The 26,284-nt window shown below is 36.1% G+C and overlaps 1 protein-coding gene across 4 annotated transcripts in view; it reads right to left on the bottom strand.

Moving 5' to 3' along the window:
- Positions 1-26,284, bottom strand: part of NIPBL (NIPBL cohesin loading factor) — a 196,286-nt gene that overhangs the window by 168,451 nt on the left and 1,551 nt on the right. The window lies entirely within an intron of this gene.

Below are 26,284 nucleotides of genomic sequence, written 5' to 3'. Positions count from 1 at the left end.
TATCCAGTCAACAGCTACAGGCAACCTATGGCTCACCAAGAGTCAAATGATTAAACTTGGAACAGATTCTCTGGCAGTCAAACCTTGTGATGACTGCAGCCTCCACTGACCCTAACTGTAAGAAGACTATAGCCTCCTGAGATACCATGAGTAAAAGGGCATTCAACTAAGCTGTACCCATATTCCTGGCCCATAGGAATAGTAAGATAATAAATATTTATTGCTCCAAACTGCTAAATTGTGGTGTAATTTGTTACATGGCAATATATAACTAACAGTTTTTTGTTTGTTTTTGAGAGGGAGTCTTGCTCTTGTCACCCAGGCTGGAGTACAATGGCACAATCTCGACTCACTGCAAACTCCGCCTCCTGGTTTCAAGCGATTCTCCTGCCTCAGCCTCCCGAGTAGCTGGGATTACAGGCGCACGCCACCATACCTGGTTAATTTTTTGAATTTTTAGTAGAGATGGGGTTTCACCATGCTGGCCAGGCTGGGCTCGAACTCCTGATCTTGTGATCAGCCCACCTTGGCCTCCCAAAGTGCTGGGATTAGAGGTGTGAGCCAACGTGCCCAGCCCAGTTTTTAAGAATTCTTAAGAATCACTTTATTTACAGTACGCTACATATTTAACAAAATTCATCTTGCAGAAATATCCTATTTACGAGCACTTCTATTTACATTACCTCAACTGAACCTCATAAACAATCCTATACAGTATGTGGTTTGTGTAACAGCACATATAATTCTGGCCTACACTCTACTTTAGGACTCTAGAATTTAATCTAATACATTCCTTTCTATATTCAAATTCTTAAAAACCTGTTTATTCCTATAAATCTGTCTGCTTATTTATGAACACATCTTTCACTGAATAGGTTCTTTCCTCCATTCTTACATTTTTTTCCCTAAAGGATAAGGATGTCAGAAAACATCTTAGAAAATACTAGCGGCAATCTTTGGATGGTGTAGTATCTCCTCAAATATTAATATTTCTTAAAGAATGCAGCCTTGAGAAATAGTGTTCATAAACTAAGAAGTAGCCTAAAATTACAAAGCAAATGACAGTAATTCAGAGAAGACAACGTTTAAAGTTCTCCACCATTTATCTACAAGTCTATTTTTAGCTTGTTTATATGAATTCATTCAGCCCAAACATTTAGTGAGCACCTACCAAGTGCCAGAAATCATACTTGATACTGACAATAACTAAGATGAGTTAGATAAAGCCTACCACTGACCCCTCCCTGATCTGTAAAGAATTCCCAGGCTAGAGGAAGTAGATAATAACAATATGATAATAATAGGTATTACTAATACATTAAAGGTGAAAAAGAGGGACAAAATAGTAAGAGCCACCTATAACAAACCCACAGTCAATATCACACTGAATCAGCAAAAGCTGGGAGCATTCCCCTTGAGAACTGGAACAAGACATGGACACCCTCTCTCAGTATTCCTATTCAACATAGTACTGGAAGCCCTAGCCAGAGCAATCAGGCAAGAGAAAGAAATACAAGGCATCTGAATAGGAAGAGAGGAAGTCAAACTATCTTTCCTCATAGATGATAATGATTCTATTCCTAGAAAACCCCACAGTCTCTACTCAAGAGCTCCTAGATCTGAAAAACAATGTCAGCACAGTTTTAGGATACAAAACGAATGTGCAAAAATCAGTAGCATTTCTATAAACCAATAACGTCCAAGCTGAGAGTCAAATCAAGAATGTAATCCTATTTACAATAGCCACAAAGGAATAAGATACCTAGGAATACAGTTAATCAGGGATGTGAAAGATCTCTACAACAAGAATTAGAAAACACTGCTGAAAGAAATCAGTTTCCAAAAACAGATGGAAAAACATTCTGTGATCATGGATAGAATCAATATTGTTAAAATGGCTATATTGCCCAAAGCAATTTACAGATTCATTGCTATTCTTATCAAACTACCTGTGACAGTTTTCACAGAATTAGGACAAAAAAAAAAAAAAACTTCTAAAATTCACATGGAACCAAAAAAGAGTCCGAATAGCCAAAGAAATCCTAAGCAAAAGAACAAAGCCAGAGGCATCACACCATCCAACTTTAAACTATACTAAAAGGCTACAGTAACCAAAACAGCACAGTACTGGTACAAAAACTGATACACAGACAAATGGAACAGGTTAGAGAGTCCAGAAATAAAGCCACACACCTAAAACATCTAATCTCTGACAAAGCTGAAAATAACAAGCAATGGGGAAAGGACTCTCTATTCAATAATAACTGGCTAACCATATGCACAAGATTGAAACTGGACCTCTTCCTTTCACCACATGCAAAAATCAACCCAAGATGGATTAAAGACTGAAATTTAAAATTTAAACTATAAAAACCCTAGAAGAAAACCTAGGAAAAACTCTTCTGGACATCAGCCCTGACAAAGATTTCATGATGAAGACTTCAAAAGCAATTGCAACAAAAACAAAAATTGGCAAGTTGGATCTAATTAAACTAAAGAGGTTCGGTACAGCAAAAGAAACTATCAACATAGTGAACAGACAACCTACGGAACAGAAGAAAATATGTGCAAACAATGCATCCAACAAAGGTCTAATATCCAGAATCTGTAAGGAACCTAAACAAAGTGACAAGCAGAAAACAACTCTATTAAAAAATAAAAAAAAAAACAGCAAAGGACTCGAACAGACACTTCTCAAAAGAAAACATACCTACCGCCAATAAGCATATCAAAAAATGTTCAACATCACTAATCATTAGAGAAACGCAAATCAAAACCACAATGAGATACCACTGCACACCAGTCAGAATGGCTAGTCTAAAAAGTCAAAAAAATAACACATGCTAGTGAGGCAATAGAGAAAAGGGAATGCTTATACACTGCTGGTGGGAATGTAAACTAGTTCAGCCACTGTGGAAAACAGTTCAGCAATTTCTCAAAGAACTTAGAATGGGCCGGGTGTGGTGACTCACCCCTGTAATTCCAGCCCTTTGGGAGGCAGAGGCGGGTTGATCACTTGAGGTCTGGAGTTCGAGACCAGCCTGACCAACATGGGGAAACCCCATCTCTACTAAAAATACAAAATTAGTTGGGTGTGGTGGCACACGCCTGTAATCCCTGCTATTTGGGAGGCTGAAGCAGGACAATCGCTTGAACCCAGGAGTTAGAGGTTGCAGTGAGCCAAAATTGTACCATTGCACTCCAGCTTGGGCAACAAGAGCAAATCTCCAACTCAAAAAAAAAAAAAAAAAAAAAAAGGACTCAGAACAACCATGCAACCCACTGCTGAATATACACCCAAAGGAATATAAATCATTCTACCATAAAGACACACGGATGTGTATGTTCACTACAGCACTATTCACAATAGCAAAGACATGGAATCAACCTAGATGCCCACCAACAGTAGACTGAATAAAGAAAATATGGTACACATACACCATGGAATACTATGTAGCCATAAAAAAAGAATGAAACCATGTCCTTTGCAGCAACATGGAGGCAGCTGGAGGCCATTATCTTAAGCAAATACAGGAACAAAAATATCAAATACTGCATGTTATCTCTTGTAAGTGGAGCTAAACATAGAGTACAGATGGACACAAAGAAGGAAACAAGAGACATCAAAACCTATTTGAGTGTGGGAGAGGGGTGCAGATCAAAAACCACCTGTCAGGTACTATGCTTATTACCTGGGTCACAAAATAATCTTTACAACAAACCCCCTGTGACTCGCAATTTACCCTTATAACAAACCTGCACATGTACCCCCTGGAATCTAAAATAAAGGCTGGGGAAGAAAAGGAGTGGAGGTAGAAAAGGGAACAATAAATTCTGCCTAAAAGAGACAAGGAAGGCATCAAAGAAAAGATGGAATTATGCTGGAACTTGAAGAATGAACAGAAACTTACTAGGCTCCCTGCCAAGTGGTATTCCAAGGCAAAGGAAAAAAAAAAATCATGCAATGTAAATGAAATTGGTATGGATTCCCTCCAGAAGACTTACAGCTAAAGCTAATGAATCAGCCTCTCACAACTTCATTTCTTTAAAAAACAACAACAACAACAAAAAAAACCGAGCATATGCTGGCTGGGTGCTGTGCTTGGTACTAGAATTAGAATTAAAGAAATAAACATATTAAGCCCCTGACCTCAAGGAGGTTAGGAGTCTAACTAAACTCAAGGAGAGCACATATTCATTCTTTTTTTTTTTTTTTTTTTTGAGACGGAGTCTCGCTCTGTCGCCCGGGCTGGAGTGCAGTGGCCGGATCTCAGCTCACTGCAAGCTCCGCCTCCCGGGTTTACGCCATTCTCCTGCCTCAGCCTCCCGAGTAGCTGGGACTACAGGCGCCAGCCACCTCGCCCGGCTAGCTTTTTGTATTTTTTTTTTTTTTTAGTAGAGATGGGGTTTCACCGTGTTAGCCAGGATGGTCTCAAACTCCTGACCTCGTGATCCGCCCGTCTCGGCCTCCCAAAGTGCTGGGATTACAGGCTTGAGCCACCACGCCCGGCCCACACATTCATTCTAATTATGCTGACTTTGAATTGCTCGTGGGACTTCCTTCTCTCATCCCTTGAGCAAGTCACATTCTTTGTAAGCATCAGTTTCCTAATTTGTAAAGTGGAGATAATATTATAGCTAGATAGTCCCCCTTGGTAACCTGAGGGGATTGGCTCCAGGATCTCTGCAGATATGAAATTCATGGATGCTAAAGTCTCTAATTTAAAATGGTGTAGCATTTGCATATAAAATGCACATCTTCCTGTATACTTTACATCATCAATAGAATATTTATAATACCAAATACAATGTAAATGCTAGTTTTTATACTGCACTTTAAAATTTTTTGTATTGTTTTTATATTGGTTTCTTTTCCTGAATATTTCCAATCTGTGCTTGGTTGAATCTGCAAATGTATGACTCCCAAATATGAAGGGCTGATTATACCTTAAGAACTGTAGTGAAGATTAAATAATGCCAAATAGTCAAAACAGTGAGCTCATGATAAATACTGGTCATCATTGCTATTAATATAATCATCATCATCATCACTAAGAATAAGGCAATTAAAGGCTTTAGTGAAGATTTTTTCTATTTTCTAAATCATAAGGAAGGAACAGAAAAGACTTTTCTGTTTAACTCCTTCTAGATTCTATAAACAAACTGTAAGAAGTGATAATTTGATTATCGACTCAGGCATTAAGTACCCCTAGTCTGTCATAAAGTCCAAGAACAGTATACTGAAAACAACACCTGATTCATCAGCAGGCAAATCTCTATATAACACAGGACTGATTTTTGAGTACTAGCAGGTTTTTAACTCTGTGTATATACATGTACTTAAGAAGTAATAGTCACCAACTCAAGCAGAAAAGCTTCAATAATTCACTTTGGGGCTAAAATACAAAAGAGGCAAGCATGTCTCTAACACCAAATTTAGAAAGCAATCCTTTGGAAGCAGTCAGTTATTTTAAACCTATTTAAAACTTCACTTTTGAAAGGGCACAACAGCCAAAGTTCTGAATGCTTTAAGCTGAATTTCCTTTTACAAAATCCTACTGCTCACCAGGTCAACAAACCAAACTCAATACAACAGTCTGCACCGAATATGAGATTCCTAAAGAAAGGTATAAAATAAAGACAGCAAATGACATAAAAATTCCACAGAGATGCAATTAAAGATACAATACATATTAATTTTTAAGTACATAAGACAATCACATTACACTTTTTTTTAACGCAGGCAAGACAATGCAAAACACGAGTCTTCAACATAGAGAAAACTTAAGAGTTACTAAGTTTTCTTCAACATTGACCCATCCGTCTCTTTAAACTGTAACTTTTTGTCCTAAAACTATTTAAGGGGTTCTCCCATGACTGTCTCTTTCACTGAATCTATTTGCTTCTGAACCCAAAACCAGATTTCGTGAGTTTCAAGACTCCATTTCCCAAAGTGAGAATCAAAGACATTTTGGAAATCACAATTGGGAAATACAGCAGCATTACATCAAAAGGCAAATGTTTTGTTTGATTTCCCAAAGAAAAGACTTGAGAGTTTTCTGAAATAAAATCAAAATCCAGTTTTAAAATTCTGCTTTAAATCTTATTTAATACAATTTAAAAATCCAAGGAATATTATTTATTATATAATCCACCTAGGAAGAAGTTCAAATGTAGTGGATAAACAATATAGTACACCAATTAAAAGTTCACGACTAAATTAAAAAGAAAAGTTTAAGACTAAGTTTTAGAATCAGAAAAACAGGCCAGGTGTGGTGGCTCACGCCTGTACCCAGCACTTTGGGAGGCTGAGGTGGGCGGATCACCTGAGGTCGAGAGTTTGAGACCAGCCTGACCAACATGGAGAAACTCCATCTCTGCTAAAATTACAAAACTGGCTGGGCGTGATGGCGCATGTCTGTAATCCCAGCTATTCGGGAGGCTGAGGCAGGAGAATCACTTGAACCTGGGAGGCAGAGGTTGCGGTGAGCAGAGATCGCGCCATTGAACTCCAGCCTGGGCAACAAGAGCGAAACTTCATCTCAAAAAAAAAAAAAAAAAAAAATCAGAAAAACATAGGTTTGATTTCTTCTTCCTCTTGTTTCAAGCTGTGTAAGCTTAGGCAAATTATTTAACTTCCTAAGCCTCAATTGTCCCAAAAATATCTATCTCATGGGTTTCTTCAAGAGTATTAAATATGATGATGAATAAGACATAAGGCATTTGACGAATTTTTTTTTAAAGGCAGGATTACACTACCCTTCTCGATATCTATTTTAATACCTAAAGGTCAGTGATAGGAACAATATTAATGATAATAGAGGATACAACTTACTAAACAAGCATACTTTCAACACTTCATTTATTTATCCTTATTGATCAACAAAATACAAAAGCTAGCTAGATTTTTACTCTTTATTTCTCGAACTCCTAGTAAGTTTGGGCATCTTTTTATATGTGTATTTGACATTTTAGGTTTGATTCTGACATTAAAAAACTCAGAAGCTGGAACTTGAGGAATAATACTGTAATCTGTTATCATTTTTTCCTCTCTTGTTCCTAATCAATAAATTTATTTAAATCATTATATTATCTGTATTAACAAAATTCAAATTATTAATCTTACTTTATTTTGTTTCTTCCCTCCCGCTTTTTTTTTTTTCCCTGTATGACTCAAGCTTTCCAGATGCACTACTGAAAATCACTTACTGACTAGTGGAGTAAAGGCTTCAAAAATTACTGACCAGTAGAATTTATTTTGCATCCCTATATACACATTGTTAGCAGGCATTTATTTATTTCTGCAACAAATACTAAAAATGCCTCACTATAGGTAAATTTATTGCTTTAACTACTGAACCACAGTCCTCAAATTTTTAATCCTATGCTACAGCCAGAGCACTAAATGAAAATGTTGACATCGTTTTTAGTGGACATAGTTTTTCTTCTGAGTTGTCTAATCTTACTTTTCATATGTGCACAACTTTAAGTCACAAAAATAGCAGGGATGAGCAAATAAGAAATTGCTTTCTTTTTTTTTTGAGACGGAGTCTCACTCTGTCGCCCAGGCTGGAGTGCAGTGGCCGGATCTCAGCTCACTGCAAGCTCCGCCTCCCAGGTTTACGCCATTCTCCTGCCTCAGCCTCCCAAGTAGCTGGGACTACAAGCGCCCGCCACCTCGCCCGGCTAGTTTTTTTGTATTTTTTAGTAGAGACGGGGTTTCACCATGTTAGCCAGGATGGTCTCGATCTCCTGACCTCGTGATCCGCCTGTCTCGGCCTCCCAAAGTGCTGGGATTACAGGCTTGAGCCACCGCGCCCGGCCAGAAATTGCTTTCTTATAACACTGTTGACATGTATTGTTTGGAAAACTGAAGGAGGGTATGATGAACCAAACTGAAGAACATAAACTGTCCCTAGAAAGAAGAGCATGAGTTAGAATTAATAAGTTCAGCAAGGTTGCAGGATACAAGATTAATGTGTAAAAATCAACTGTACTTCCACACCCTAGCAGTGAACAATCTGGAAAGTAAAATTAAGAAAGCAATTCCAGGCCAGGCGCGGTGGCTCACGCTTGTGATCCCAGCACTTTGGGAGGCCGAGGCAGGTGGATCACGAAGTCAGGAGTTCAAGACCAGCCTGGCCAACATAGTGAAAGCCCATCTCTACTTAAAAAAAACAAAAAATTAGCCAGGTGTGCTGGTGTATGCCTGTAATCCCAGCTACTCGGGAGGCTAAGGCAGGAGAATCACTTGAACCTGGGAGGTGGAGGTTGCAGTGAGCCAAGATCGTGCCATTGCACTCCAGTCCAGGCGACAGTGCAAGACTCTGTCTTAAAAAAAAGGAAAAGAAAAAAAAGGAAATTCCATTTACAAAAGCATTAAAAAGAATACAATGCATACGAACAAATTTAACAAAAGAAATGCAATATTTTTACATTTAAATCTATAAAACACTGGCCAGGTGTGGTGGGTCAAGCCTGTAATCCCAGCACTTTGGGAGGCTAAGGCAGGAGGATCACTTGAGGCCAGGAGTTCGAGACCAGCCTGGCCAAAATGGTGAAACCCTGCCTCTACTAAAAATACCAAATTAGCCAGGCATGGTGGCACAGGACTGTAATCCCAGCTACTCAAAGGCTGAGGAACAATAGTCGCTTGAACCAGGGAGGCGGAGGTTACAGTGAGCCAAGATCATGCCACTGCTCTCCAGCTTGAGCCATAGAGTGAGTCTGTCTCAAAACAAACAAATAAAACACTAAAGGACATTAGGGCATTAAAAAAATGGAATGTTTTCCCATGCTCTTGGATTGTTAAGACTTAATATTATTGTAAAGGCAATACTCCCCAAACTCATCTATAGATTTAATACAACCCCTATCAAAATTGCAGCTGCTTATTTTGCAGAAAATGACAAACATCCTAAACTTCATATGAAAATGAGAGATCCAGAATAGTCAAAACAATCTTGAAAAAGAACAAAGTTGGAGAACTCACACATCCCACTTTCAAACCTTACTACAAAGCCACAGTAATCAAGACAGTATAGTACTGGCATAAGGATAGACATATGGACTGATAGAATAAAATTGAGAGCCAAAAATAAACTCTTAAATTTACATTCAACTGATTTTTGAAAGGGATGCCAAGACCATTCAATGGGAAAGGACAGTCTTTTCAACAAACAGTAATGGACAATTGGATAGACACATGCATAATAATGAAGCTGGATCCCTACCTCATACCTTACACAAAAAATTGACTCAAAATGGATCAGAGTAATAAATGTAAGTGCTAAAAGTAAACATAGGTGTAACTTTTCCTGTCCTTGGATTAGGCGATGGTTTCTTATGACACCCAAAGCATAAAAAACCAAAGGAAAACAACAGAGATCTTTAAAATTAAAAATGTATGTGCTTTGAAGGACACTATCAAGAAAGTGAAAAGACAATCCACAGAATGGGAGCAAATATTTGCAAATCACATATCTGATAAGGAACTTGTATCTAGAATATGTCTAACAACTTACAATTCAACAATAAAAAGGCAGATAACCCAGTTTAAAAATGGGCAAAAGATTTGGATGAATGTTGCTCCAAAGAAGATACATAAATGACCAATAAGCACATAAAAGGGTGTTTAATATCATCAGTCATTAGGAAAATGCAAATCAAAGCCACAGAGATACCACTTCACACCCTCTAAGACCAATACAATCAGACAGACAATAACAAGTGTTGGTGAGGATGTAAAGACAGTCTAACCTTCATACATTGCTACCACAAGTGTAAAATCATGCGCCTCTTTGGAAAACAGTCTGACAGCTCCTCAGAGTTAAACATAGTTACCATATGACCTAAAAATTTTACTCCTAATGTACCTACTTGAGAGAAGTAAAAACATATTCTTACAGAAACTTCCAAATGAATGTTTATAACAGCATTATTCATAATAGCCAAAAGTTGAAAACAATCCATGCGTCCATCAAGTGTCAAAGCAAAAGTAAAATGTGGTATATCCATACAATGGAATATATTCAGTCCTAAAAAGAAATGAAGTACTGATACATGCTGCAATATAGATGAGCAAGTAAAAGAAGGCAGACACAAAAAGGCACATTATTTGATTCCACTTATACGAATACAGAAATCCATAGCAACAGAAGGTAAATTAATGTTTGCCAAGCACTGACTGGAGACAACAGGGTGTGACCACTAATGGAAATGCTTTTTGGGGGTTGATGAAAATGCTGTGAAACTAGAAAGTAATGATGAACGCGTAACTTTGTGAATATGCTAAAAATCTCTCAGTTTTACACTTTAAAAGGGTGAATTTTAGTTTATAAGAGTGTGAGGTATTTTTCAAACCTCTTCAAACCAGTCCAGAAGAGCTACACCAGTTATTAGCAAACACTTGCTACAAGCCTGTTGCAGATAAGACACCAAGCACCACAGGCGGACTGTGTCCTCTAAGAGTTCATAATCTGATTGAGAAGACAAATAAGGTGAAAATAAAACAAACTTTAGCTTGATATACAGTAAGAAAATGTGACAAGTTAACATATAATTCCTGTAACTCCTACACACAGTGTACTGCTAGAAGAGGAAAAGATCATGTGAACTGGGGCAGGAGAAAAGGTGGAAAGAATTTTAAGCTTGAAAGTAATCCACAGGATAGAGATATGCCACCTTCCCCCACTGGGGGGAAAAAAACATAAGATCATGATAGAAAGAAAGTATGATTTGGATAGATGGACAAAAAAGGAGGTAAATGTTTTGATTAAAAGATGCAAGGCAGGAAAATACAAAACAAGTTATCAAAACAGTTATCAAAGTGCATACGATATATTTGTATATATGAATGTATTATATGTACACATATATTTTTATATACATGTATTTTTAAATGCACATACATGACAGTATAGTACAATACCATTGAAGACATAATTAACTTTAGATATTAGACAAAAGTTAAACTTCTCGTATAAGTACAGTTATTTTTTGGGATACTTCACTTTATCTGGGGTATATAGCTAAGTTGTATTAGTAAGGAATACTTATCATATTTCAATATCAGATGAACTTGAGCTAATTTGATTACTTTTTCTTTGTTTATCAAATACCTTCCTTCCTAATAATCCATTAGAAATGTTACAAATTAGCAGATTTTCATTTGGAAATATATTTGAGAAGGATATATTTTCCATCAAATCAGTAGAAAGGCAGCTATGAACTAATAAAGAAGAAATATTTGCTGAGGACTTAGTATAAACATACAGTCATGGTTTATATTTTTAAGTAGTGTATTTCTAACATATACAAGATTCAATATGACTTTTGAGCAAACTTTTAAAATATAAGACACCTTTTGGAACAGATAGGTCAGTCAGTTCACAATTTCTAATTTTACTTGAAGTACTGCTGCTAGGTTGTACTGAATTTTTTCTACCAAATTCATTTATACTATCTCCTACCCTAACTTCTTTCCTCAATTCTATGTCCTCTCTAGTATTCAGCAACTCCTCCCCCATTCTTCAGAACTAAACACATCTCACCATTCTATCATCTTTTAAAAAAAAAAATCTAATTCACTAACTCTGCTCACATGATTCCTTGCTCCTTTATGCCTCACAGATGATGTTTTTATAGAATACAAAAAAGAGAGGGATCTTTTAGGTAGCCATGTAAAATTCAGGAGGGAGACTCAAAAGAAAGTCCACATCAAATATCTAATACTCATTGCTGAGTACATCGCAGTTATTCAATTAATTCTTACTGAATGACTGAGAAGTCTAATGGAACACAGTTAAAAGAGAAACTTAAAAACTTATCTTTCATCTGCAAAAAAGGATTAAAGTTTGAAAAAAAATACTTAGGTGATTTTGATATGCTACCTCTTAAGCCAAAAAACAAAATGAAGTATATTTGTTTAAGTATACTTAGAACCTTGGTAAGTACTAATTTTCATTTTGGCAGTATGTCACCTGGTCAGTTATTTTGGATACATCAGTTTGACTGCTTTATAACTGTTCCTGCATATAACAATTCTGAAAAGCTACTGCCATTTTAAGAATTATTTTAAAAGCAGCCCTTTAATTATATTTGTAAAGACAATCCCCTCATGAACAAAGTAACATAGTTCTCACTACAAGATTTCATTATAGTATATGTATGGATTTAGTATAAAACTAACTGAAGGGGCAGTCTTCAGATGAGGCTGGATAAACAAATACACCAGAAAGGCCCTAAGAGAGCTCTGCACAATAGAAAATAGTTATTAAAGAACATTCATTATGTTATTCTAAGCTCACAATAATATAGTCAATATACTGGAAAACAAAGCCTTAAAAAGAAATAGTATTATCTTCTAGTACTTTAATCAAGTAAGATTATAATCCACTATGCTACTTTTAACCCTGATTTAACACTGGAGAGATCTTCTAGGTCAGCTGTAAAAGTCATTTCCAAATAACCATTAGTATAATTTGACCAAGCCACTAAATTTTTCAATATCCATTCCTTCTAAAGTGTGAAAGTTGATACACTTTGGGCTTTGGTAGACTATATTTTTACTCACAGGCAGCCAAAATTGAATTAACTTATATTCTACTCTCATATGCCCATAATTATGAAATTATTGGGAATCAAGGATATATCTCTGACTGTTTTCATTCTCTCTTACCCAATCTACCTACAGAGAATCACTAAACTATAACCAGACTAACTCCTTAGTATTTGTTATGGGTTTCCTTCGCTACACTCTCCCTACCTTAATTGAGGACCTCGACTCCTACTGGCCTCCTGAGCCTCCCTTTTCCTGACTACTATCCAAAAATTTTTTTACATATGCATAAAACATACTCCATTACTGAATAACTTCCTGGTTTCTTGTCTTTAAAATAAAACACAGAATTCTTAGTAAGGCATATCCATTCCTTCATAATTTGTAGCCTGCCCCCTCTCTGTAGTTTCAAACCTTTTTGGCATGCCCCTTTTCCAGCCTATGTTCTAATAATCTAAGCCATCATCAGTTTCCAAAAATCAAATTGTTGCCCCAGATTCTCCAGTATGACTAACAGCCTTCAAAACTTAGTTTGCATACCTACTAACCATCACATCTAGGAGGGCTCCTGACTTACTGCCTCACTACACTAGTCTAAATTAGGTGACCACCCCTACCACCAGTGCTCCAACTGCACCTTGTTTATCTTGATCATAGCACTTAGATATTGTAACATAATCTCTGTTTACCTGTCTATAAACCATATAAAATGGGTGGGCTGAAGTCTTTTATTTCATCATCTGCAATGCCTAATAGTTCCAGAGAAAACACATAGGAATCACTCAGTGTTTGATGAACAAGAGAATAAGTATGAGATCATGACCATGTTCACATCACACTGGGTATTTCATATTTCAAATATTAAGACTAAGTAATGGGTCTTAACTAGACACTGACTTTTCTTTTCACTACGTGCCAATCTACAATATCTTTACCACTTTATTTCTGCAGAAAGCACTTTCTTGCTTTGTTCTGACTAGTCCATGAAATCTCAAAAGCTGAGAACCTCTTCAGTTTACAGTTGAAGACATGGACTTGGCTTAAGAATTGGCCTAAACGTCACTTGGCTAATAGCAGTTTAGATCCCACGCTAATTTTACTATATAATACCTCGAAATGATATACACAGTTTGAAAAGTCACAATTGTTTATTCATCAAGAGGTTAAAAAATATAGTAAAGGGACCATAAGCACAATAGTGGGAAAAGGGAGCACTTAAATGACTTAATTATATTCATAGGAAGTTTGTATTCTATATGAAAAATACAATGAATCTACTGAATTAAGATGTGAATGAAAATAAAGATTATAGCAGAATAAAAGCAGTTTTGGAAATATATATTAAGGGCCATAAAAATATTCAAATCTTTTGGCCCAACTTCCACTTACAGCATTACTTCCACTTAAGAGATTCTACTCTAAGCGAATAAAGCCCCTACAGGGGGAAAATCCTGTACATATAAAGATGTTCACTGACTCATTATTTATATTAAAAAAAAAGCAAAAGCAAAAAATATGCAAGAATAGAATGACTAAATTATGGCTCATCCACTGACAAAATACTGGGCAACATTTTAAAGAATTACAAACACGGCTGGGCGCGGTTGCTCAAGCCTGTAATCCCAGCAGTTTGGGAGGCCGAGATGGGCGGATCATGAGGTCAGGAGATCGAGACCATCCTGGCTAACACAATGAAACCCCGTCTCCACTGAAAAAACACAAAAAACTAGCCGGGCGAGGTGGCGGCGCCTGTAGTCCCAGCTACTCGGGAGGCTGAGGCAGGAGAATGGCGTAAACCCGGGAGGTGGAGATTGCAGTGAGCTGAGATCCGGCCACTGCACTCCAGCCTGGGCGACAGAGCGAGACTCCGTCTCCAAAAAAAAAAAAAAGAATTACAAAACACTATATAGAAAATCAGGAAAATCTTTATGATCCAATGTTAAAAGAGGAATAAATTTATAGCATGAATTTAACCATAATTACATTCATTATATATATTTTTATGTAAAAACTTAATAGGAAACTTAGTAGGAAAAACATAAAATTTGATACTTTTCCCATTTCCCAAATAGCATGTAGTTTGTTTTTTCACATTGGTTCTACAATCGAAAAAAAATTAAGAGAAGTCTTCAACTTTGAAGCTCTTGAAAACTTTTAAGTTCTAAATTCCACAGTTTAAGCTTAACATATCAGAAAACTATACGTAGTTTCGGCTTCCAAGAACACTAAAGGAATGGATTGTTACTGGATTATAAAATTTTTATGAGACACACTAAAACTGTGGTGTTTATCTTCCAGTTTAAAATATCAGAATCATAAGAACCATATGATAATCAGAGTAGATGGCAATGTGGCTCAACAGCTAGGTAACTAATTATTAGAGATTCACATACTCAACTTCATTCTGGGACAGTTACAAGCTTATTGCAAATTACATGTGATTTTAAAGTCTAGTTTTTAGACACCCGCATATGAACACTGAGGACAGTGCAGTGGCACCCTGACACATACTAAGAAACATGAGTAACTGGAAAGATTGAAGAACTGTTAAGAAAAACCTTTTTCCCAACAACACCTCCCAGTTCTTAATATGAGTATCTGGATTACGCAGATCACTTCAGCCCCAAGCCTACAATTGCTTCTTTAGCAGTGAACATGGGGGTCTAGAAATAGAGCCAGAGTGGAAATAAGAGTAGAAAGAACTCAAAACACTTTTGTATATAGATCTTTCTCTTATTCAACTAAACAAACCTTATTGTCCAGATAAAAATAGTTAACTAAATTACACCAATTCTTTGCTGTCAATGTTGTCCACCATTTCTGGGTTTCATGTTTTCTTTCCTCTATAAAACTTGCTCAGTATTTAGCAAGTCTCACCCATCTTCTGTCACTCTAATTAGTCCTATATCCCCAAACTGAAATATATTCAAATTCATTTATTCAACAATTGTTTGAGTGCTTACCATGTGCAAGCCACCAAAGGGATTCAATGACTACCAAACAGGGTCTCCCCTTCAGTCTTTGTAGACTGCCTTTAGATTGATTCTATTCATTCCAAAATATGGTACTTGGCACGAGAGCAAAATATAGCACACAGTTTCTTTAGTTATAAACTCTAGATATAACGAAGAAACGCTTGCTTTGTTTTTCAAAGCAGCGTTACATTTTTAAATGTCCTTTACAAAAGATGTGCTCAGGATTATTTAAACTAATAATTTCAAGCAGACCCTTTGGCTCAAACTGTGGGCTAGAGGGGTAATTTCTTATTTTAAGGAAGAAATATCATAAGGTTATACAAAACCATGAACATTAATTTCCAAACTCAGAAACAAGTAACACTGTTACAACATATCTAACTCCTGTCATTAAAATATGTGCATGCCTAGCACCTGAATGCTATCATATCCCACAGCATTTCTTTAGTTTTCTGTTGTTTGAAATAAAAGTGAAAATGTTATTTAAGTAAGCTCGTTTCCACAGTATAGGAAAGTAAATTCAAAAGCCTTTCCTTTAACTTTCCTTATACATTCCCATTTTCTCCTCTACCTTGCTCCAAAACACATAAACACAAAGTCTTGAAATAAATATACATCTCCATGAAATGCAGTATTCTAAAAGCAAGAATGGAAAGATAAAAAATGAGTCCAAGTCTTCCAGCTGATAAACTGGGCTGTAAGTCAAAAGCCCTAAATTTTAGACATAACAGAACAGTCACATTTAGGCTATATAGTGTCACTGTTACTAAAGATTACACCTTAATTTTAAACACCAGAGCCCAAGCAGAGAAGCAAAAAGTATCCAATAGTAAATACATATTACTTTCACAATTACCTCTAAATCTTTCTTAAAATACTAGAAGTTATTAAATCTGACAAAACTGTATGTTCAGGCCCACTCACAGAATCAAAACATTGGGGACTGGGTAGATTCAAGGGATATTCAGGGAAGTGTTACAAATGTCAGAACTGGGTGAACAACTGAACTGGAAGTATGGTAAAGAAGTGTCAAGGATTATCCCGCATTTCTACTTTAGGCAAATGAGTTGACAGTGAAAACATTAACCTACTTCATGTATTTTTTAAGAATAGTTTTCTTTCTCTGGGTGACAGGTCAGAGTAAGGAAGAATTAAGGAATGAGTTCAGACTTACATACTTTGGAATTTCTGTTATTTGTGGGACATCAGGAGGTACCTGGTAGACAGCTGAATCTGGCTCAGAAGAGAAATACATTCTGAGATAGATTTGTGAGTCGTCATTATACAGGTAGCATGTAACAAATCATGTGAATAAATAAGATCAACAGGAAGGGAGAACAGAAATAAATTTGAAGCACTTCCTGGAGAATACAAATATTTAAAGGGGTAGACAGAGGACCAAGACCTAGCAAAAGACTTAGCAAATGGAAGGTCAAAGACATAAGGAAACAAGAAGAGAATATCCCAGAGATTAAGCTGTTTCAAAAAGGAAGGGGTTGGGGGAAAGGTGGTCGAATAAAATGTCCAGAAAACGATTCTTTTCTCATTATCTGTCCCCAAGTTTCATAGAAGAGCACTGCTTTTCTAACTTTAATCATTGGAAGAGAGGCTGTGACTGTTACTCACTATAATCTATGCCCTATTTTTAGTACAAACTTACAAACACTAAACCTAAAGCAAATGTAAACTCAAGTTTTTGGTGTTATTGCACCATCTCTCATTTTTTATTCTAGTTTCTACGTGCTATATGTTCAAAATGCAAGATGCTACCTATTTTAATTATGATGAAAAAGAGAGTAGGTCTGTTTCACCTGCCGGGTAGAGCATTAAACAGCATTTACTAATATAAATAAATGCATATAATGATGTCAATTAGACTAGATTTGGGGGTGAGGGGTAAAAACAGGCAAGTAAAATTTGGGAGGCGAGGGGTAAAAATGAGCAACTAAAATGTTCAATAAGGCAGCTGCCAAAATCTGAGAGAAATATCTACAACTGTTCAAAGTACTACTTTTTGATAATACTCTTTCATAAGGGCATCACCAAAGTTAACAATTTTACACTTCAGTCATTGACAAACTACCGATACATAGAACATGAATGAATCTCAGAAGATTTCTGCTAAATTAAAAAAAAGACATAAAGGGCTATATATAATTCCATTTTTATGTTCTAGAAAAGGAAAAACTATAGAGACAGAAACCAGATCTAGCTGCCTTGGGCTGCAGTAGGGGCAGGAAACTGATTACAAAGGGACACATGGGAACTTCTGGGGGTAACAGAAATACTTTGATTGTGGTGGTGGTGTTAAGACTGTGTATGTTTGTCAAAACTCATCAAACTGTACACCCAAAAGACTGAGTTTTACTGTATAAATTATACCTCAACACACCTGACATATTAAAAAAAAATTTCAGTCATCGGATTAGTATTTTAACTGAATAGCATTTTTCTCCCCAATGACCTCTGAACGTTTTATTGGCCTCCTGCTCCCCAAAGGGTACTCTGCTTCTGCTGGCTTAATGTCTCAGAACTCTGTCGTCCACTATCCAGTGGGTGGTGGTCTTTTGGATAGTTTGCATCAAGTTGCTGCTGTACAGGGCATCACCAAGATTGAAGTCCTTGCCTTCTTCAAGCAGGCAGTGGTAGGTGGCACTCTCAGCCTCCAGCTTGATCTCAGTGTTCAGCAGGGCCTCATACTCCTGGGTCTGGTGCTGCTCCTCTGCCTGGGTCTGTGCCAGCCCTGACTCCAGGTGCAGCAGGATTCTGTTGAGCTGCTCTATCTGCAGGGCATAGCAGATCTCCACCTCCCTCAGGCTGTTCTCCAGAAGCTGTCCTTCAGATTTCTCATCGAATCCAGGTGGATCTCCAATGACTGGACCATATGTCTCAGCTCCATGAGTGTCATCTCAGCAGCTCCGACCTCCGCGGGCTGAGTGGTGACCACTGTGGTGCTCTTCTCAATCTGCTGAGACCAGTACTTGTCTAGCTCCTCTTGGTTCTTCTGAGCTAGCTCGTCATTTTGGGCCTGGATGTCTGCCATGATCTTGGCGAGGTCCTGAGATTTGGGGGCATCTACCTTCATGGTCAACCTAGAGCTGGCAAGCTGGGCTTGTAGGCCTTTTACTTCCTCTTCGTGGTTCTCCTTCATGAAGAGCAGCTGTTCCCTGAGAGCCTCGATGTCTCCAGCTACGGCCAAGTGACACTGGTGTCATCAATGACCTTGCAGAGCCCATGGATGTCGTTCTCTATAGACTGGCACATGGCCAGCTCTGTCTCATACTTGACTCTAAAGCAAGATGGGCATTGTCAATCTGCAGAACAATGCAGGCATTGCCCACAGTATTTGTAAAGATCCGAGCCCTCAGATCCTCGATGGTCTTGAAATAATGGGCCCCAGTCTCTGACCTGGGGTCCCTTCTTATCCAGGTGCTCCCACATGTTGCTCTCCAGCCTCTGGTTCTTGGTCTCCAGGCTCCTTCCTCACTTTGTCCAGGTAGGAGGCCAGGTTCAGGCTTTGGAGGTCTCCTTGTTCTGGATGCTTCCCATTCCTGCCAGACTCCGGGCCATCCACTTGGCCAGGCCCCTGGACCCCAAGCTGCTGCGGAAGCTGGTGGAGCAGGACACGGAGATCCGGGAACCAGAGCCCCTGGCACCTGCATAGACGCTGGCTGCACTGCTGACCAGTCAGGCACCATAGTTGGGTGGCTGGACGGAGCCCAGGAACCGGTAGTTGATGGAGAAGGTGGAGCGAGTGGTGAAGCTCATGCTGTCCAGGGAGGAGAGCGAGAGGACAGGACTCAGGCTTTGCTGACCCTGAATAGCATTTTTTACGTGCTGTAACGTATTTCTCATTAGTTAACTTATCTGATTATATATAATACTTAAATTGGCAAAACAAAAACTAAAATAAATCCAAAGACTAAAACAAAAAGGTATTTAGATACTTCACCTCTTGCAATACTTCAGTATCTTACTGGATACTAAACTGAACAAATCAGTTCAAAAAATCAGAACAGAACAGAACAAAAAACGCTTCCCGTACTTCACGATCCTCACTAACAGTTTAAAAAGGAATGCTGCTTTAAATTTTTCTTCATGTTTATAAAGTTATGTATGTATTGTTAGGGATATATGTAAATAAAATATTCCTACCCCCAAAGCAAGAAGCCCTCAAGGACACAGCTCTACCTAAGAAAATTATATTTTGAAATTAAGAGAAATATACTTGCCATTCACTAATCTTAGATTTAAAAACATACCTTTAAGAAACACCATATGGCTCAATTCTAACTAAACAACAAATATATATTGAATACCTAAAACAGGAGCACCACTGTGATGATGTTATAGACATACAGATGAAGATAATACAAAATCTCTTTGCTTTCACAGAGCTGACGGTTTAGTATCGCTGACAAATATAGGAACAAATTATTTTATCAAGAGATACAAGTAAAAAACTGTACAAATGCTATGAAACGGAATGATCAGGGAAACTTTTGCAAAGGCAGTGCTTTTTCTCCTTAGAAAAAATTTCTGGTCCTTGAGCTGAAATTCTGAAAAGTAATGTACGTCTATAGAAGAAAAGTGGGAACAATATACAAATAGGTATTTTCATGGCTAATGTCAATGCTTTTCCACCAGCAATCTATTTTGAACTTATGCAGATCTCAGAATTTGAGGCCTCTGAAACTGCTCTGGGTTTCATCAGAGAAAGAAACACATTACAAGACCATCCATATTAACAACAAATACCTATATTAGCCACAGTATGTAAAAATTTGCTTTGGGGGAGATGAAATGGGCATTGATAGTTAAAGGAAGAGATACATAGGAAAAGGGAAAGAGAAAATAGTAAAAAGATTAGTAGAGTTAAATAAAAGCGTATGTCACGTGTGTCTTTCAGGATAACTTGAAGGTAAGCTTATGGAATAAATATTAGTTTCCGAATTCTTTTCTTAAAGGGGAAAGAATCAGTAGTTTTCAGGTCATGACATTTCAACTTTCAATCTTAGAGCTTTCTGAGGTATAAGCAGAATCCTAGGAAGACATTTTTTTCATGTACATCAATTTTAAAGAATAGTATTAATAATAAATAAATAAATAATAAATGATGTTATGCCCAACTTAACACCATGTAAAATTTCAACTTGGTCATTACCATAAAAAACACGAAATTATATAGAGCATACACTCAAATGATCAGTGTCTTTAGCTGGAAACTGGCAACTCACAATCTGATTCAAATAAAGACAACTAAAGGCAGGTTTTAAAATACTGAAAGGGTTGACAAGTACCAGTGTTGAGAAAACTCTGTAATGTACTTGCTTGCCAGGATTAAAGGACATTTTTGCTTTACAAATACCAAATTAAATATCATAAATATCAATCATAAAGACTAACATTTTAAAAGTAAATTATAGTCAGAATTTAATAATTTATTAGTGTTTTAGACATTGTTAGTTTTAAGGTATCTAGAATAGTATTTTTCAATAATGCTTATATAAAAATAACTATGCATTTCATCTGCATAAGTGACCCAAATACGTTAATTCTAACAAAAGGAAATCCAGCATTTTAAAATTATGTCACAGCTTCTGAATTTCTCAGGATAAAAGTACATATATAATTATTTGAATAAATTAATATTGCTAATTTCTGAAAAAGTTTTTCTTTTCTGTCAAACGGCAAATATGTACAAAAGAGAACTCTAAAGGAATCTGGTATATCCATGTTAAGAGATATGTCACACATGTAAGATGGCAAAGCAATTTACCTACATGAATTATTTCAAAAATTTAATGCATTCTTGGGAATTTTTTTAATGCTTAACATTATTACTAAAAGTAACAAGAGTCACAATAAAATCATAAAAATACAGTTAATGTATAAATTAGCATGACTGATCATTTTTTAAAATTTCAGTATTTTTATAGCCTGAGAATAGGTTTTGCCAAATTTTCTAAAGCTACCTATTCCACAGATGCCTACATTTAATATATTCCGCAGTACATGTATTTAAAAATCAATATCCTATTTATATACATATTTGAATAAACAAACATTTTGTGTACCATACATAAAGTAACAAGGTGGTTAAAAAAAAAAAAAGACTATAATCAAATAATGAATCAGCTATAACTGACCAAAACATTTTAGAATTACTCTTGTAAGCCCTACATGAAAAACAGTGTCACTAACTTCATAACCAAGACTACCCTTTCACCAAAAAATTGTGTTATAAATTTTGAAGAGCCAGGGTGGTAGAATGTAAAGAATAGAGGTTTTAGAATTAGATATATTTTAGCTGGAATCCTACTTCTAACACTTGCTAGATTTGCTACCCTGAACAAGTTTCTTAAACATGACGAACCTCAATTTCCTCTGTAAAAAGAGAACAGTATCACTCACTTCACTGAGTAGTTGGGTGGTTCAAATCATGATACACAGTATCGTCGTTAAGGCTTACGGGTAAAGTATAAACTCTGAAATCCTTTCTCCACTTTCTTGAACTTACTAGTTGTGTGACCTCGGGCTAGTCACGTAATCATTCCATATCTCAGTTTTCTCATACAACTAACTTCAACTTCATATTCAACTTTTCAATACCTTGAGGAACTGAAAAACTTTTTCCCTGGCACAGTTTCTGGCACATGGGAACATTCAATAATATTACGTATTACAAACATAAAGCACTCAGCATAGAGCCAGACACAAAAAAAAACCCTTACTAAATCTTAGTTTCCTAAACTAAGTTTCAAGTGATGCTGTACAGTATCTAAAACTCAAATTCACTCCAGAAAATAAAGATTTGTCATAAAGATGAAAAAAAGACTATTTCAAATGCGTTAAAGGTATTCACAAAAGGAATTCCTATAAGGTTGTATGTAATGGCAACAGTTCTGGAATAAGTGCACAAACTCCCAAGTTGAAGACTGTAACGATCAACATTCTCTGGCTATAAAAATACTGAAACTTTACAAAATGATCAGTCATACTAATTTATAGATTCAGCTACTATTCTACAATTGGTCATATACATTTCTATGAATGAAATGACTCTCTAAAGCTGAATTTTGTCTTTCTAACAACAGATGCTTTGACAAACAACTTAAACTCAATATAAAATACTTAACTAAAAGCTTCACAGATTGCTTAACAAAAATTGTTTTAAATATAAGATGGTAAAGAGTTACTGATTTTTAAAAGTATTATATATACAGAATATATAGCCTGAATTCTATTTCAGCTTCTTTGCCTGAAGCACACAATTTTCTTGACTAAATGACTGGCAAGTATCAAATCAACCAACACCCAAAGGATAATATTAAAATTTCACTGAAACTAGATACATAGAATCCTGAATCCATAAGAACAAATGTAAATCAGACTGATCATTTACTAATTGTAGGACCATGGGCAGTTTTCTAAACCTTTCCAGCCTCAGTTTCCTCATCTGTAAATTGTAGATAATTATTGTTTCTACTTTTGGGCTTATTAAAAGATTAAATGAGATATTATAGGGACAGACTTAACTCCTGGCAAATAGTAAGTCCTCAAAATCTTATGTGACAAAATCTTAGCTGGCAATGCTGCATCAAGAAATGATCTCTCCTAATGATATAACTCTGGGAATAGAAAAAAAATATACCTTAAAACATAATGCAATTTGACAAAACTCAATTCAATAAAATTGACTCCAGATTTACACCAAAAAAAAAAAAATTACACACAACTATCTAAAATTACTTTTATTAATTTATTTGGGCGAAATATTCCAAGCACATAAAATACTCTTTAAAATTACAATGATGGCCTTAAGAGACATGGAGTTTAACATTCTTTTTACATCAACCAGAAACACTAAAATCCCACTCTATTTTCATACCAGGAAAATACAACCAAGAAACAGGTATCATTTCTCTAAAAGAAGAGGAAAATGCACTTTGAACTTAGACAATTGAAAAAGTCACAAATGGTATCAGTGTCAGCACTGAGCAATACCTAGCTTCAAGACCAGAGCTCACACATTTCTTAAAGCAACATAATCTAAGAAAACACTAGTGTCAGGGAATCCCTTATTATCCCGTTGACTTACTACACGAATCTACACAGATCATATAGTCTATTAAGTGTCAAGTATTTCATCATTAAACGGAAATCATGCTGGTCACTTCTCTCACAGGGATATCAGAATATTTTTAAATGAACTCAGGCCATCTTGAAAAAGGACTAGTTTTAAAATACAAAGAATTATTATAAATGACAACTGCTGAAAAAAGAAAAAACTGTGCCTAAAAAGTCCATCTTAAAATAATTTTTAAAGGCTATATAAGACCATAAATTATCACCAAACCTAACCTAGTATGCTTAGGATATTAAAATAAGCATGTTCAACTGAACAGTTAATTGTCAGGCTTCTATAAAGGTTCCTAGTCAGTTATTTCCTATTCATTTTTACGGCAAGCAAATGTGATAAACAGAATTAAAGTTACATTTCTCTAAAAGGAATTACTGTTTACCTCAGACTCCCTAATCATTTCACATAAAACTGAAATCTTAATTGAAAATTTTAGAATTTCTTCCAAATTATGCTTTTCCTAATAAGCACCAAAAAGGAGGATTAAATGAAATTAAACAAAACTCAAACTCCTGGTTTTTATTTACTCTTATATTATTAATTACTACATCTTATTTTGAGAAAGTAAAAATACCACAATGGGGTATATCAAACATGTAACACAGATATGTTCAAATATTTCTATGACAGTTTGATGATGGATTGGTACCAAAAAATTAAATAGGCAAATAGTTGAAGAAGCCTTAGAAAATACATTTTTCAGTGGGGTAGTCTGGGTGCAAGTAAAGAAAATTTTGTATTGGTATAGCTTTGCTCATATTTTTGAAATTTAATAATGATTACTATGAAGAACCAAGTTTACTGCCATAGTAAAAACTTTCACTTTTCATCCCTAAAAAGAATCCCAAGTAGACAGTTTCTCTTTTTTCAAGTAATGTGTAACTTTTGCTTAAAAGCAGAAAATATTATAATGATCTCTACAACAGGTTCAAAAATGTTCTCAAATAACTTCAGTAAACAAGTTGTTGAATGACTTTAAAAAGGAAGCATCCTATATACACTTCTCAAACACTGAAAATTATCTATTTAATGTTCAACTGTGATTTACTTTCATTATTTACTTGAAATCTCTTTTCAAGTAACAAAAGTTATTGACAACTCTTCAGAGTCAAGAGAAACAATAAGCGACATTGTTGAAATTTTCTTTAGGTGTATTAGAAAATATTTCTCCAAATAATATAATTAGGATTATAAGGTTACTGGAACACTTCTGATTTTTCCTTTCACCGAATTTTAATTTTTTTTTTTTAATGGAAATAGATGATTAGCCACTGGTGAATATTCCAACCAACAGAGGGGAAGCAGAACAGACTACACTCTCTAAGGAAACAAACTATTCTCTCCAACTAGGTTATCAGAGATTTAAAGTTCAAGTTTAAATTTTACAATTTGGATTTTACACAATGTTTTCTCCTTTAAAAATGACATATTTAATTGGTTTGGACCAAACAAAACATTTTTTTAAATTTAAAGAAACATTTACGCTATCATAATGAAAGCTATCACACAACCTATGTTACTCACAAATTACTAAATATGTAGAACTGGGAAAATAAGTTGGGAAGAACTAATTCACTATAACTTAATTCCAAAGTCTCAAGAAAAAAAAGAATCAATCACATAAACCCATCTCTAACACACTTATTCAAACATCTGCATAAGACAACCTCCAAAAATAAGTTGCTTCAGTTCATGAAAACCAAGCAAGCAGAACTCCGCTTTCCATTATCTTTAGTAAAAATATGTTTATCCCTTGATATACATCTTAGTATTTTAATTAAATAAAAGTTGTAGAGACAATCACAGGAATATATGAGGGCCTTTTAAACATTTATAATGAAGCCCTTACCACTCCCATTCCCAAAAAAGCAAACCCTCTGCTTTCTTAAGATGTGAAGTGTTCCTCCCGTCTGCTTTCCCTCCCTGGCATGCCCCCCACTCGTACACCCCCCACCCGCAGTAGGCCTGAGGCCCCGTAGCAAACAGTGTCTAACAGGAGCAGGCAGCACAAAGACAGGAATGGGAGATTAGTGGGAGGGAGGGAGGCCGGGATTGGGGCTCAGCAGGAGCTTCAGGCTTTTTAAAATTCAAACTGCTCCCTGACCAATACAAATCACGGACACGCTACTGACTACTACACGGATTTATAGCATTAAAAACATGCCTAGTACGTGACAGCTATATTAACTTCATTCTTTTAAACATTTATCCGTACGTTTGCAGGAAATGTGAAACAATTTATTGTAAGCAGGACACTAAACTCAAAAATAACCTCCACAAAATAACTTATTCTACAGTGACAATAATTTAATGACACAAAAAATTTGAACCAATGTAACATACACTAGTAAAACAAGGGATTTCGCCAAGCAGGGCTGCTTCATTTTAACCAACGAAAGTTTTCCTTCAGCGAATATGAAGCAAAGTATCAAAACGTGTAACCCAGGTACATTTTTCTAGCAATTTGTCTGATTGAGGAATTTTAAACTGGTGTTTCCCCCTTATACCAACCTACATTACAAATGCCTCCATAAACAAGCTCGAAACACTTAACTGACTCATGAACTAGAACTTGTCAAGTTAGAACTGATATTTTTCTCCAGCATT

This window comes from Trachypithecus francoisi, unplaced genomic scaffold (assembly GCF_009764315.1).
Source record: "Trachypithecus francoisi isolate TF-2019V2 unplaced genomic scaffold, Tfra_2.0 Lachesis_group2, whole genome shotgun sequence".
Classification (NCBI taxonomy): domain Eukaryota; kingdom Metazoa; phylum Chordata; class Mammalia; order Primates; family Cercopithecidae; genus Trachypithecus; species Trachypithecus francoisi.
This window is presented reverse-complemented; position numbering and strand designations above follow the sequence as displayed.